This window comes from Colias philodice, chromosome 19 (genome assembly GCF_061535455.1).
Source record: "Colias philodice isolate Cphi_HAF_F1 chromosome 19, ilColPhil1 Martin Lab GWU primary, whole genome shotgun sequence".
Classification (NCBI taxonomy): domain Eukaryota; kingdom Metazoa; phylum Arthropoda; class Insecta; order Lepidoptera; family Pieridae; genus Colias; species Colias philodice.
In genome coordinates, this window is record NC_143104.1 from 5,175,348 (window position 1) to 5,189,434 (window position 14,087).

The following is a 14,087-nucleotide window of genomic DNA, read 5'->3' on the forward strand; positions in this document are numbered from 1 at the left end:
TAGGAAACGAGTTAAATCCTTTATACCAATTAGTAGAGTTGAAGTCAGAACAAAAGAAAGATATTAATCGCCAACATCACAGATGTATGATTACATTTCGTTTGTGTGTGCTTATACATCTGTTCAAGCGTGTATCATGCTGTGCATTTAATCAAAAGAGGTCTACGGAAGTTTTAATTTATTTATACATATTCCTGCATAATTGCTTCTTTGTATTATTTACCGTTACCCTCGTCAACCGAAACGCGTTGTTTTACACGTCAGCCCTGTTCGCTAATGAAAAATATATGATTTGCTTTTCCTGGACACCCACATCCTGGGAGAGTTAATCAGAGATTATAAAGGCTTATACTGTAAAGGCTGTCAAATATTTTCATCCGATTTACTGTAATCGGTGTCAAAATAAGTGTGGAATGTTTTTGGATTAACCTTTCGTGTGATTTTTGTACCAGGGTGCGTAATCTTCTGTAGTGTAAATTGAAAATTACGGTGTCAATAATACTTAGTAGGTATACACATACATGAAACGAAAATTGCAATTGTAATTCCTCATAATGTCATATAATGTACAATTGTATATTTTTATAAGTGTAAACCCCAGAACAGCATCCTCTTTGATACTACACTATAAATAAATACATCAAAACATAATCTGAATAAGCTTCACATTTATCTTATAGATATTTATTAAATTTACCACATAGTTATTCGCAAGCAATTTGGTACAGAGTGAACTCATTTCTGTATTCATAAACATACTCTTAAATTTAAATGGAAAGCAATTTTTCGATGAATACATATTTTCAACACGGCCTACCTACAAAGGAAAGTTGATTGGAAGACGGATACTTTATATGCAAATTATTATTTAAGCGATACAGAATTTAGATTAAAATTAAAAAGATTTTATTCGAACAATACCACTTGTAGACCTACATCATTAGTCATTAGTCTATTCGTTTATTAAATGAGGAAGATGAATAAGTTCGTGGACCAAGAGCCTAAGATTTAGGTTTCGATGTATCTAGAATTTTCTTTAACGTCAAATATAGAAGATGAATGTTTAACATGAACTACTAAGTGACCCTGTTTTATATAATTTAGTGTTTATATATTAATTATGCTACATAGGTACATTGGATGAAAAAGCAGTAAAAAGCTCATAATATCATATTATAAGCTCATCATATGAAGTGCTCTAATATATATGCACTACTCGGGAAATAATATTTCAATAGTCTTAATACATCTCGATTCATAGCTTTAGTCACGCTTTAGTTGAATGTGCATACATTTTGCAATAGCGTCTCCAAGAAAATATAAGCCAATCGCGTGCACTGACGTAATGATGCTTGACGCGCGTTATAATTGTTGAACACCTGGCTCATGTCGGAAATCATTACAGGCTTCACAAACACGCATGCATTGATAATCGAACAAGCATAATATTTGCATTCGATTTAATTTATTTACTCAGTAAACTTGCCGCTTTGGACGTAGCGAATGTTAAATGGCAACGTAGGCATATTTATATACATATATTTTGTTTGTGTGTGGTTATTATTGTGCTGAGTTGGATTTAGATTATTATTTGGCAATAGCCAGCAATTTTGTGCGTGCTAATATTATATGAGTATCAAATTTCGGAAACAAACTATACTAAATATAAATACACTAAATATGCACAGTGGCAAAAATCTAATTATTAATTAAGGCATAACAGTTTGTACTCGTGTGTTGGTAACACACGAGTACAAATCCTATAAATAATTTAAATACTGAAAAATATTTGAAAAAGAAAGGGAATTGTTCTTTCTAATCGATTCCTAGGTTCTTATTAGACTAATACACATATCACTCCTCTGGATCCATCAAGGGAATAATATAATGTAACTACATTTTCCAAACATCTAATATTTATTAAACGTGAAGAATGAAAATAAAATTCCACCGTGAGATTAAGATACATATTAGAGGGTTTTGTGGTGAAAGTGTATTATGTTAATTGTGTCACATTATTTGTAATATTTTGTAACAAACGCAACAATAGGGAGATCTCGGTATAACGATGTAACCTCCTTAGGCTTCCAAACACTTGAACATAATTCACAGACAACAATTAGATAATCCAGCTAAATTGTTTCTTCAGATTAGTGGTTTGGTTTATTCATGAATACAATATTATTACCTCGGGGAAATAAATACTGAGCAATACCCTGCTTTGATTCCGTTATACTTCGAGACTGTGTATTAAAATATTCAACTTATTAATCCATTTGGGCAATTTACCTATAGTCATTATAATTAGTTAAATCCGTCATGCTTTATGAGATTAATTGTATTTTAGTAACTTGAAGATCGTAATCTCCGTTGACAAGCTTGACTAATTTCGTGTCACCTCTGACTCAAAATTAATACGATCAATTGATTATATTAGTTTGTTTGGAGTATCAATGAGAAGCGAGTTATTGTAATATAGTTATTGTTATATATATATATATATATCTACCACCAACTTACGTAGTTATTTATATCCGTCCATCCGCCACAGCATAGCTCAGATCGAGTTATTTGTATTGATCACAATAATATTTTGGTTAAAATATTTAAAAGACATAATTCATATTGTAATAATTTATTTCATGTACGCTCTATGAACTATAAATTATCGTTGGAAAGCTGTTAAACTTTTTAAAACGATTTCTACGAAACACATTCGTAAAATACAACATATTATCGTTGTTACGAATACCATTGGAATTTGGATCGTTCACAAAATGAAAAACGACTGCAGTTTAAATTGAGTATTAAATATATTTATGTAGGCAAAATGATGTGCCAACAATAGGTTTATCCACATCTACATTAAAGCGTCGTTAGAGCGATTGTTCCGCAGGTCGTGTAGTCCAGTGAGGAACACGCCAACAATTTGTCATAGCACAACGCCAGCGCCGTTGAATGGCCTCTCCTTGTCCTATTGTCTCACGGATAATGACCGGCGGCTACAGCTATTTGTACCTTATCACATTTACCGAATATACGTTTATTACTGTGGGTTTAAGGTTCTATTTACACTCGTGTATGAACTATCTCCAACTTTACGTGTCGTCGGCGATGTCCTTTGTTCTTATAATTATATTATCATTTGACTTTTATTCATACTTGAACTTTATATCTCTTAAATAAGTTAAGTTTTTGACGTGTTTCACGAATTTTGTCTAAAATATTTAAAACAAGAAATTAATATAACTTCACTAATACTTAATTAGTGAGTTTTGGTATCTAAGTCACATTCCAGTAACAATATATAATCAATAAAACGTTTTTAGCCACTATAGTATCTATTCTATCAATAGAGTTGATCAAACACGACTTGGGCTCAATACGTCCATATCAATACTTCAATTCAAAGACATATTTTTCTCACCAAAATGCAAAAAGGAAAATCGTTTCATAAAATAAGGTGTCGCTTGGAATACTTCTGTTATATTTTCTAGCGTGAAATATAAAAGGGCGGGAATGTTCACTTTGAAGTAAAAGTCGGTAAAGTGAGCTGATTACCTACTTTTACGGCATTGCGATCGGGACCCTCGTCACTCTTTTTGTGATTTTTTATTGTACATCCGCAAATGCAAATGAAGACGGTTTAGAATAATAACATTACACGCAGGTAAAGGTGAACGGAAAATTTAATGAACATAATTAATTGCTACGTATTTGAATAGCTAATTTAATATCGCTTTTATTCGTGTATTGTACACATAGCGAGGATTTTTGATGGAAGTCAATTAATTGCGAGTATATAATATGAAAACATTTTCTATCATAATTAAGACTAAATAATACAAAACATTTATGAAGCTACTTGCCTATTTTCGGGTCTTATTTCTTACACAAGACAATAGAAAATAACTACGCATACCAAGAATTTAATATCTAATGTAGCAAACAAAGAAGTATAATTTTCATTAATCTATCTATACTTAATATATAGATTAATGAAAATTATACTTCTATATATACTTAATATGTATTATAAATCTGAAAAGTTTATTTGTTTGTTTGAACGCCCTAATCTCAGGAACTACTTGTTTGATTTGAAAAATGATTTCGGTGTTAGGTAGCCCATTTATCGAGGAAGGCTATATAGCCTATGGGCTATATATCATCACGCTAAGATCAACAGGAGCGGAGCAATGCGGGTGAAACCGCGCGGTACAGCTAGTGTGTTATAAGACAAAATGCTTTCTATTATATTTCAGTTAAATTGACGTTGGTTTCGTTTGGCGTATCACATCAGCTTGTCAATTAAACTCAAGGTTAAATAAAATATGTTTTCCATCACCCTTAAGCTCCACGTGCTCTATCCAATAGGTTTTGTTACATATAGATGTTTTTGGTATTTGGTAAACACTTCGATGGTTCCTGTCGTATCCTATATAGGTACTCATCATCTGTAAAGATTTCAACTGTCTTATCTATCAAAGTTCATAAGATAATTCCTGGAGCCATCTCCGTCCGACTGTCCGTTTGTCCATACAAACGGACAGTCTTAGTAACAAGGAACTTTTGTATTGAGAAACATATAACGTAATCAATAATCATATCATTAAAAATTTAGGAAACTCTTTTCATTCCTAAAAATAAGATTTCGATTGTCAGTAGGTGCAACACGAACTTTAGAACAAAAAACACTTTACAATTCGAAAAGAATACTAGACCTACCAAACAAAAAATTATAAATAACTTTATTTGCCGAGGCACAATAAAAAATAAATAGAGTTGGAAATTTGTTAAATTAATAAAATTTTTGTTAAGTAATAAAATCCAATGTCAATAAGAAATATTTAATACAATTGTATTTATATTTGCGAAATTACAACTTAATCGAATAAAGCGAGTGAAATTACATTTTTCTGAGAAATACCTACTCCACGTGCATATAATAAAAGCTTTCAACGTGTATGTATTCATTAACATTTAACAAAAAGAAACAAAGTTTATTCAAAACATTCGCAATAATATAAAGCTGGAACATTGTTATAAAATAATAGAATCATTAAAGAATTTCGCAGTTATTCAACACTTCACAACAAATCCACTAATAAGTGTAATTCCACGAAACGTTTTCGGGACAAAAACGAGATATAACGAGAGCTTTACTTTATTCTAATCATATTTCACGTGGCCGAGAGAAATTCCCAATTTGTCCGCTCGAAAATGTCCACCGAACTATACCAAGAAGCTATTTTAATGAACTTGTTTGCAAACATTATGAACAAAGAAAGATTCTTGGAAAAATTATTTATATATTTATTTAAATATACTTTGAATCGCCCATAATTATTGTCATAGTGAAAAATAATTCATACTATATCAACAATTAATTTTTGTCGTTAATACGCATATTATAATAAACTTTTACTTTTATTATATTTTGAATACCTATATTGAAAAGATTGCCCAAAAACACGGTATATTAAGTGGGTCGAATAGTAAGTACAACAATGAACCCATAATACCGAAAATCTTTAAAAACCTACCCCGATCCCTAGATTCCATTTCACCATTTGAGCTTTACAATATGCAATATTTGTTTTACTTAATGCTTTCCAATAATGGTTTGTTTGAATAATATAAGTCCATCAAAACATTTAAATAATGAAACACGTAACTGTAATGAATGCTCATCATTAGATATTATCATATAAGCTTCTACCGAGCTCTAGTTTACTTGAAGAAAGATTAATATTTTAAATATTTCGACAATTTTGATTATTATATTTGATCGATTTATAATGTTATAATCGCCCCACATGTTCGATTTCAATTTGTTGTGAAAATTTGAAAACACGGCGTCAGATTGCAATTTTCCCTAGTGCAATAATATTGCAATTTGCACTTATAATCGCTACATCTGGTTTGTGTATTTCATTTTTAATTTGTAATTACGTAAATTGCAAGTATAATATACATTAAATATGAACCTTTGTATTATAATAATAGTTATTTAAAACTCAGCAATTCTAAATAAATTTGTAGCATCATAACAAATATTTTCTATTAGTTCCTTAATCAATGGTTTTCCAAGCTCGAGCTCTACCTTCTTTCAACTATGCAATGACGACAAGGACATTGGAGACACCTAACACCTGAATAAAAATGTGCTAACGGTAATCAAGTACATTAATTAAGTTTACAAAAAAAGTCAAATAATACAACAAAAGTGAAATGACATCATTATTATTAGATATGTAATTATAAATATTTATTTCATATTATAGTGGTTACCAAAATTATTGAAAACAACAATAAACAACTGAAAATAACCTGATGCTTACATGAAATTAGGGTAATTTTTACGAGTGAAATCATTTGTAAGAAGGCAGCTGCTTATTAAGCGCTTCTTGAAAAACGTAATAAGTACACGTTTCACGCACCTGCGACCCGCCGACCCCGCTTACCACTACGTGATTAAGATAACATCACTAATAAACGTTTATGTTGCAATACATTCCATGTTCCACTGCCTTTACATTCATAATTGTTTCCTTTTGAGGTCCAACGACCAAAAGGACGAGCGAATATATTTAAAACAGGATACTTATAAATTTCTTAAAAAAACTCAATGTTTTTTAAAAACGGTCATATTGAACAATCGTCATGTATTTTTCCGCTCTATCTAACGTTCATTGCAATATCGTTTTTAACAATAAATACCTCCAGGTTATGAACAGACACATAATTAATTTACATTATATCACTCCCTTGGCCATACCACAGTCAGGGAACACAAGGAAATATCAATACAATGTCGCTAACAAATCGAGTATTATTTCAATACTATCACATCACAATATATACACACAAATCACTCCCACACCGATTGTTCGACATTGGCAAAATTGTTTTGCTCGTGACGTTAATGGGATAGAAGCTATTTTTCACATCTCGATTTTATTGGACCATAAGTCAACGACGACTGTTCAATTAGCGACGACTATCTGTTAAGTATGACACGAAATTAATGGAATGAGAAATTTATATGCATTATTATGGTTATCTGTATGTATTAAATACAATTAGGTGTGCTTGTAAATTAACGAGGATATCGTTAATGCTTAGCTCGTATTCTATATTGAATCGTTAAATTTGCACCCAAGACGAAGCTTATTAATAATAAAGATTCCAATGCATCGTTTATCGAGTTTATAAATGACTTAAAAACATATTTTCATCGTTTTTATCCTTAAAATACATTTTCAATATAGAAGGGAAAATTTTCTCTTGCTCGTTTGGAATATTCCTAAAATACTAAGAAGCCTTTCAAAGTCACTTACTTGCCCGATTTCTTTTATTTTATTATCTAGCGAATAGCGATACTGAAGTCTTCTTACATCCTCTGCTCAATGTTAATTAAATTTTGTTATTTAATTAGAAACACGAGTAGTCGCTGCAGTTGGAATAGGAGGAAGTAAATAATAACCCGCCATCTGTCAGAATAACTTTGTTGCAATGCCTCTATTCCAATATCACAATGGCGAATTAGTTTTGTTGTTCAGTATAGGAACGATATTATTTAAACTTTGGCAAAAACTATCAATCATATAAATGGTTGCCTTGCCAAATAACTTTACAAACAAGAGATAAATAGAATGTAGCTCACTTACCTATTAGAGAAGTCTTTTTATAAAAAAAAAACTAAAATTAGTGGTAAGGCCAATATAATTAAAATAGTAAATGTAGAAATTAAATGTTTATTATTTCGTGGTGTATTCCTACATACGAGCACAACCAATCACCGCGCGCTATTTAGCGCCCGCCACGTCCTATTGGACGTGAACGTGACGTATGTCGCTAATGTCGTAAGACAGTTCGCATCGATCTTTCACGAGGATCGGAACTCAACCGCCGGAGAGCTTCCACGAGGCTCTCTAGATCTCAGGCATTGTGCTTTTGTAACCCCGGGGCATCCCATGCCCCGGCCCTTGGTCGCGCTCACCACCGCGTGTGTGTTCGCGTGGAGTGTTTGACTGGACGCCGTTCGTGCCCGGCGCGAGCTGGAGGACCCTGACCGCGTAGCTCAACAAAAGAAGCGAATCTTTAGTCGCCATATCGACGTTTAAAAGCCCTCTTTCATAGAGCGTTTGACATTACCAGCCAAACCGCTATAAAAGAACGCTAGTCATTTCAATTAATTATTTTGAATGTTTGAAGGCAAAGACTGCTAACATGCAATAACTTCCTTTCGTGGCACAAACGAAATTTGTAACGTTTTCGGTTTCATTTCGAAGAACTGAAGAACAAGATTTCATTTTATTGGTATACCAATTTCTACATAACGGTATAAAAATTCCAAAAAGACAAATATTATTATCAAGCTCAGAAACCTCACAGATGATCAAATACGAGCCACTGAGCAGAGCCTTTGTGCTTGCTGGCAAGGTAAGGTAAACAATTTTACCCTTCACTGGCCATCGACCAATACGTCTAATATAAACATACGTATTAAGCACGAATATTATAATATTGAAGAAATTCAATAATAATACTAAATATAATCTACTCAAAAACATATGACAGTTTGGACGCGATCCAATTTTGACAATGGCCCGACCTTCTGTTATGAAAACTTTTTTAATTAATTTTTCCTTTGCTTTCATAAATATATTTAATTGACAAGTTTAACTCCATGGCGTATAGAACAACAACAAAACAAGTACATTCTATTTAATAATAAATCATGGTCAACTAACTGGTTACCTACGCCCTACATTTAATAACATATATGCAATACATACATACGTTCTAGTTCAATACCTTCATGTGAAATGGCATGGATACTATAAAGTTTTGACACATGTAGTAGTCCATTACGACCGAAACTCCATATATTCCCTTCATAGAGCCCAGGAAAAGAATAACATACCTAGTTGAAAATTGATAGTTACTATTTTCATTCCATCAAGTTGAAACCATGAACATTGAACGTACCTACGCCTCTGTACGCCTATATTCGTTTCTAAGGCAACACGCCCGTATTGACGAAGAAGTATAGCATTACATAAAGTTTGCATGATTATAATAATCTACACGATACTGCGTCAACGTGCCACTAATAAATGCTAATCGAAGGTAGCAAGGAAAGGTAGATAAGAAGATAAGCAACGGTTTATATAATTTATAATTTAACAGTAAAAAATACACTGAAGAAAATAACCGTAAAACGGACAGGAAAATCCTTGCCGCAAAAATAGCTCGACTCAATGTTTAAGGTACAACGTCAACATTAACTCTTATTTAGAATGTTCTAGAACTGAAAAACGCAGCACTATTTGTCACGGCGACTTTGCGTCGCAGACAATAACTTCACGTTGGAAAATCCCGCGCCACCTTTTTGTCACATTTTGCAAAGAAAAAGTATTCTCTTATTCATTTCATCGCTTGCTCTTTACTTGGATAGAAAAAATATAAGTTTGCCTGAATTTATAAGACGCCCGATACGCCTACATAGCGATTTTGCCTTCCAATTTTGGCAATCCAATCAAGTAATTATCTAATATTACTTAACTATAAGAAAAATCCTGCTGAACCTTATATTTAAGTGATATTATTATGATTTTTTGTCTTGTTTTTCAATGCAAAATAATTTTTCTGAACCCTTCAAAAATTTCTACATTGTTTAACAATGTTTCAAAAATTTCCCAAGTAGGAAACTTTTAATATTTAAAATCAAATATCACAAATCTTAAATTTTATAATATTATTTATAAAGACGATGATATTATATTTAGATATTATTTTAAATACGAAAAGAAAGGTAAAAAACAACGACTAGGTATTTTACTTCCACATTCCATTATATAAAATACGCACACAAATATTTTTTCCTTTATCTAAAATAAAACTTCAATAAATCTCTAGACGGCAACAAAACCGTGATTCTGCACAATTGCTTCTGTCGGTGTTCATGCTATCAAACATATTACTGATATTTTTGTTTAGTTGTGTAAATATAATACTTAACAGGTTTTTTTTATTGAAAATGGACAGTGTTCGTTGAACAAACAACTACTACAAAACCCATTCATGTTTGTAGTTGTATGTTTTATTATGTATCCATTTTAATAAAATATATGTTATTAATATGTTTAGTACTTTAAAACCGACGATAAATTAAGTAAAAAAAATACACCATAAAACAATAGATTCGATTATCATAAGCCCGAAATCTTTCATAACCACTAAAAGATTTCGCAACATGACCTCTATAAAGGAATAAAGTAATTCAAGGTGGATTTTACGTTAATTAGTACAAGTTTATCAGGCTTGTAGTTTTTGCAGTTTGTAACGCGTATGAATTTATATTCCGCAGTGCGACTCATAAATCCGTGGGAACGTCCAAGCAACGCCAGTGGCTGTACGTCGGCGCGTATCGCAATTTATGACGAACAGTTTAAGATTTCACTATTTATTTTCAAAAGAACCGCTTTACACCCTTCAATGTTATTTAAAAATTAAGAATATCAAAAACTCTACCGTGATTATTGTATAATTTCGATTGAATTAAGCTCTTAAGAACGCCCATTAAATGCTCACGACAATTATGATTCAACATTCATTCTGCAAAAGCATAACAAAGCAAGGAATAAATTCACAAGCAACAAAAGTCAGTCCTGGGTGGCCGCGTTTTAAAAATTACTTGTAGTTTGAATGCCGCTATTCAAAAGTTTAAATTGGTGTGAAACATGCAATACAGAAGTTATAAATATGAAACCATTTAAACTAAAATTGGACCGCGAAAAATTACCTTTTAATTTCTAACTTCAACGGATGCAAAGGTTGAACGACATGACCGTATCTATGTCGTGGCCATATCGTAGATTTGCTCATTTCATGATATGATCGATCATTTCACGAAATGGTCGCATTTCATGAAATGGCCAACATAGTTTGATCAGATCGTTAAATTGTCAACGTTTCACGATTTGGTCATCCACATTTGGCCAGATCGTATAAAATATAAAGAGTCCATAAAATATTAAAAAAAATCAGAATATTCTAAAAACTTGATTAATGTCATTTAAGTTAGTGCCACGGCAGCGGCCGGCGAATGCCAGAAGCGAATCGTTTTTAAAAAAACAAACAATTATAATAATATAGTAGGATATATAAATATATATCCTAAAAGAAGAAATGCGTCTTAAATTATTTTATTTAAGACGTATTTTTTCTTCAATACATATAAGATATCCACATTTTCCATAGTACTCGAACCTCTTCGTCGTAAATTCTTTGCTATGACTTTCTTCATATTGTTATTAAACGAATCTACGAATAATTAAATTTTCTCCAGCGGCCGCCATCTTATCACATAAACACAGAGCTTGCAGCGCCTCTACCAATGATTAATGTAACTATTTTACGATATGATCAAATAATTTTGATCATTCAAACTCAAACTCAAACATTCATTTATTCAATTAGACTACTATTTAGTAGCACTTTCGAATCGTCATTACATAAGTATTTTTAACATTTACCACCGATTCGGAAAGCAGTATCTATGGAGAAGAATCGGCAAGAAACTCCATAGATGCTCTTTTAAAATCATGTCAATATTACATAAAAAACCATTTCATTTCATGAAAAAACCGCGCGTTTAGTTGGCCATATCGTGAAACGATTTCTTATCATTGATCTGCTTAAACCACATCATGATGTGGTAACCTAAATTGGCCATTTCACGAAATAGTCGCGTCATCATTTCATGAAATGAGCAAATGCACGATATGGCCACGACATCTACATAATCAAAACTGGTTTAATGACTATGATGCTCTATAGTCTATAGCATGCAAACAATAACATTTAAATACAAATAAAGACTGCAATCTTGTTATGAATTGCAAACTTTAGGAATGAATGCTAAATACTCTGCTTAATACCTACAGATCTGCATTATTTTTCTAAGAAGAATATTTTTATTTTTACGCATAATAAGAAAGATATTCATTTAGATCACTATTTACATAAATTTTAATTTAAGGCATTTTTAATACGATTGAAGCAAATAATTTAGGATGGCCATAGAAAACTTTAGAAAAATTGCATTTTAGGAAAATAAATAAGTATCTTCGCTACCTTTATTTTCTCATTTATTTTCCTCAATCTTATAATCACGAAAAAAGCTATTAATGTAGTATTACCAAAGATAAATGTTACAATGATCTCAATGTTACTGAAGCAATTTTGTGAAACCCTTAGCTATAAAATTGCTAACCCTAAGGAGTTATCATACAAATGAAAAAGTGTATCACACACAAGTTGTTGTATTTGTTCTGTCACCTAAATTCAAACATAAATCTGAAACGTGATTACCTAGCTCGCATTCGCATGTCACACCATCCAATTTTCACGGCGCGTATCTCCCTAATTTCACGCTGGCAACACGTTCATCTGATAAAATGTTTGACAACCATTGACTTCTATTGAGCATTGTGATTCTGGGTCATGAAAAATATAATAGTTCCTATCTTTATACATGAAAAATATAATGGTTCCTATTTTCCATATTTTTCACTAAATGAAGATGTAGACGTAGTAGTGCATCAATCAATATCATTTATATCTGTCATTTCTTCACCAACAATGCGTATCTTGCATCGAAAATTTTATTATATCATTGTAAAGGGCAATAAGATTCCTGACTCAAGTCTTATGCTCTATTATCCCCAACTATTATTTATAGATTTGCGATGTAAATCTCCTCTAATTAAGTTTTTCAATTACATAGTATTTTTTTTAAATTAACTACTACTTAATAGCAAATTTACTAAGGCCTTGTCGTAAAGATTTCCTATTCGTATACGGAATAACGAGAATAACGCTTTCTTGAATGGACTGTGCTTTCATCTTCGATTGAAATCTAAAGGCTATTATCTATTTTCCCACAAATTCTATTTGCTTCTTACAATATCACAAATAACATACCTATTATAAACCATATTATGCTAAACTAGCTGTGCTCCGCGGTTTTACCCGCAGTGCTCCGCTCCTGTTGGTCTGAGCGAGATGATATATAGCCTTATAGCCTTCCTAAATGATTGCCCATTCATCTACCACCGAAAGAATGTTTCAAATCGGATCAGTATTTCCCAAGATTACCGCGTTCAAACAAACAAACTCTTCAGCTTTATAATATTAGTAGTATAGATAAAACTAAGGGGAATCAAATCAATTCAAATAATTTTAAACTGGTTGTTTAATTTTAAATTTAAATTGTCATAAAAACATTAACAATACTGAATCCGAGGCGTATTAAATGATCCTGTGGTGTGGAAATTATAATGAATATTGTAAACATTACTTTTAACTATTATCTATTAATTGTAAGATATACAAAAATATTACTTTAAATAAACATTTATACTCAACAATAAAAGCCGAGCGCTAAATCTAAAACGTAATGCTACTAAAGAACTCAAAGCTACAAATATTTTCGGGAGAGCTACAAAGATGCATGCGAGAAAAGTTTTATTGTAAGCGAAGTAAAGCGGCTGCAAAATAAGCGCTTTTCGCCTTTTAGTGTAAAACCTTACAAAACGAAGTGTGTAATATAGAGGGTATTTAGAAAGCTAATGATCATTGTATTTATATATTTTTTATCTATTAAATACATAATATAGAAATTAACATTTAATTGTAATAATATACAAATTATGAATTTATGTTAGCAACTTATTGTGAACCAACTGTCACGAATAATTAAATGGTTTTATAAGAATGTTTTAAATAAGTTGTCAGAGTGTCATTAAATAAATAATATATCCAGTCTGCAGATGGGGAGGTCCTGGGGGACCGAACAAACAAGATGTTATAGAGCTTTTGTCTATCGTCCACCTGATCTCTTATTCTCTTGTATATTTTGTTAAATTTTCCATCCTATTAGTCCTGGCAAATACTTGGAAAGTTTTATAATGGTACGTGTGTGTATAATTGTGCTTCTGTGTAGATTGGCTGCCGTTGATGATATTGCATCGGGACGACATTATTTCGTTTAAAACCTAGTTCTGCAAAAGGTTGAG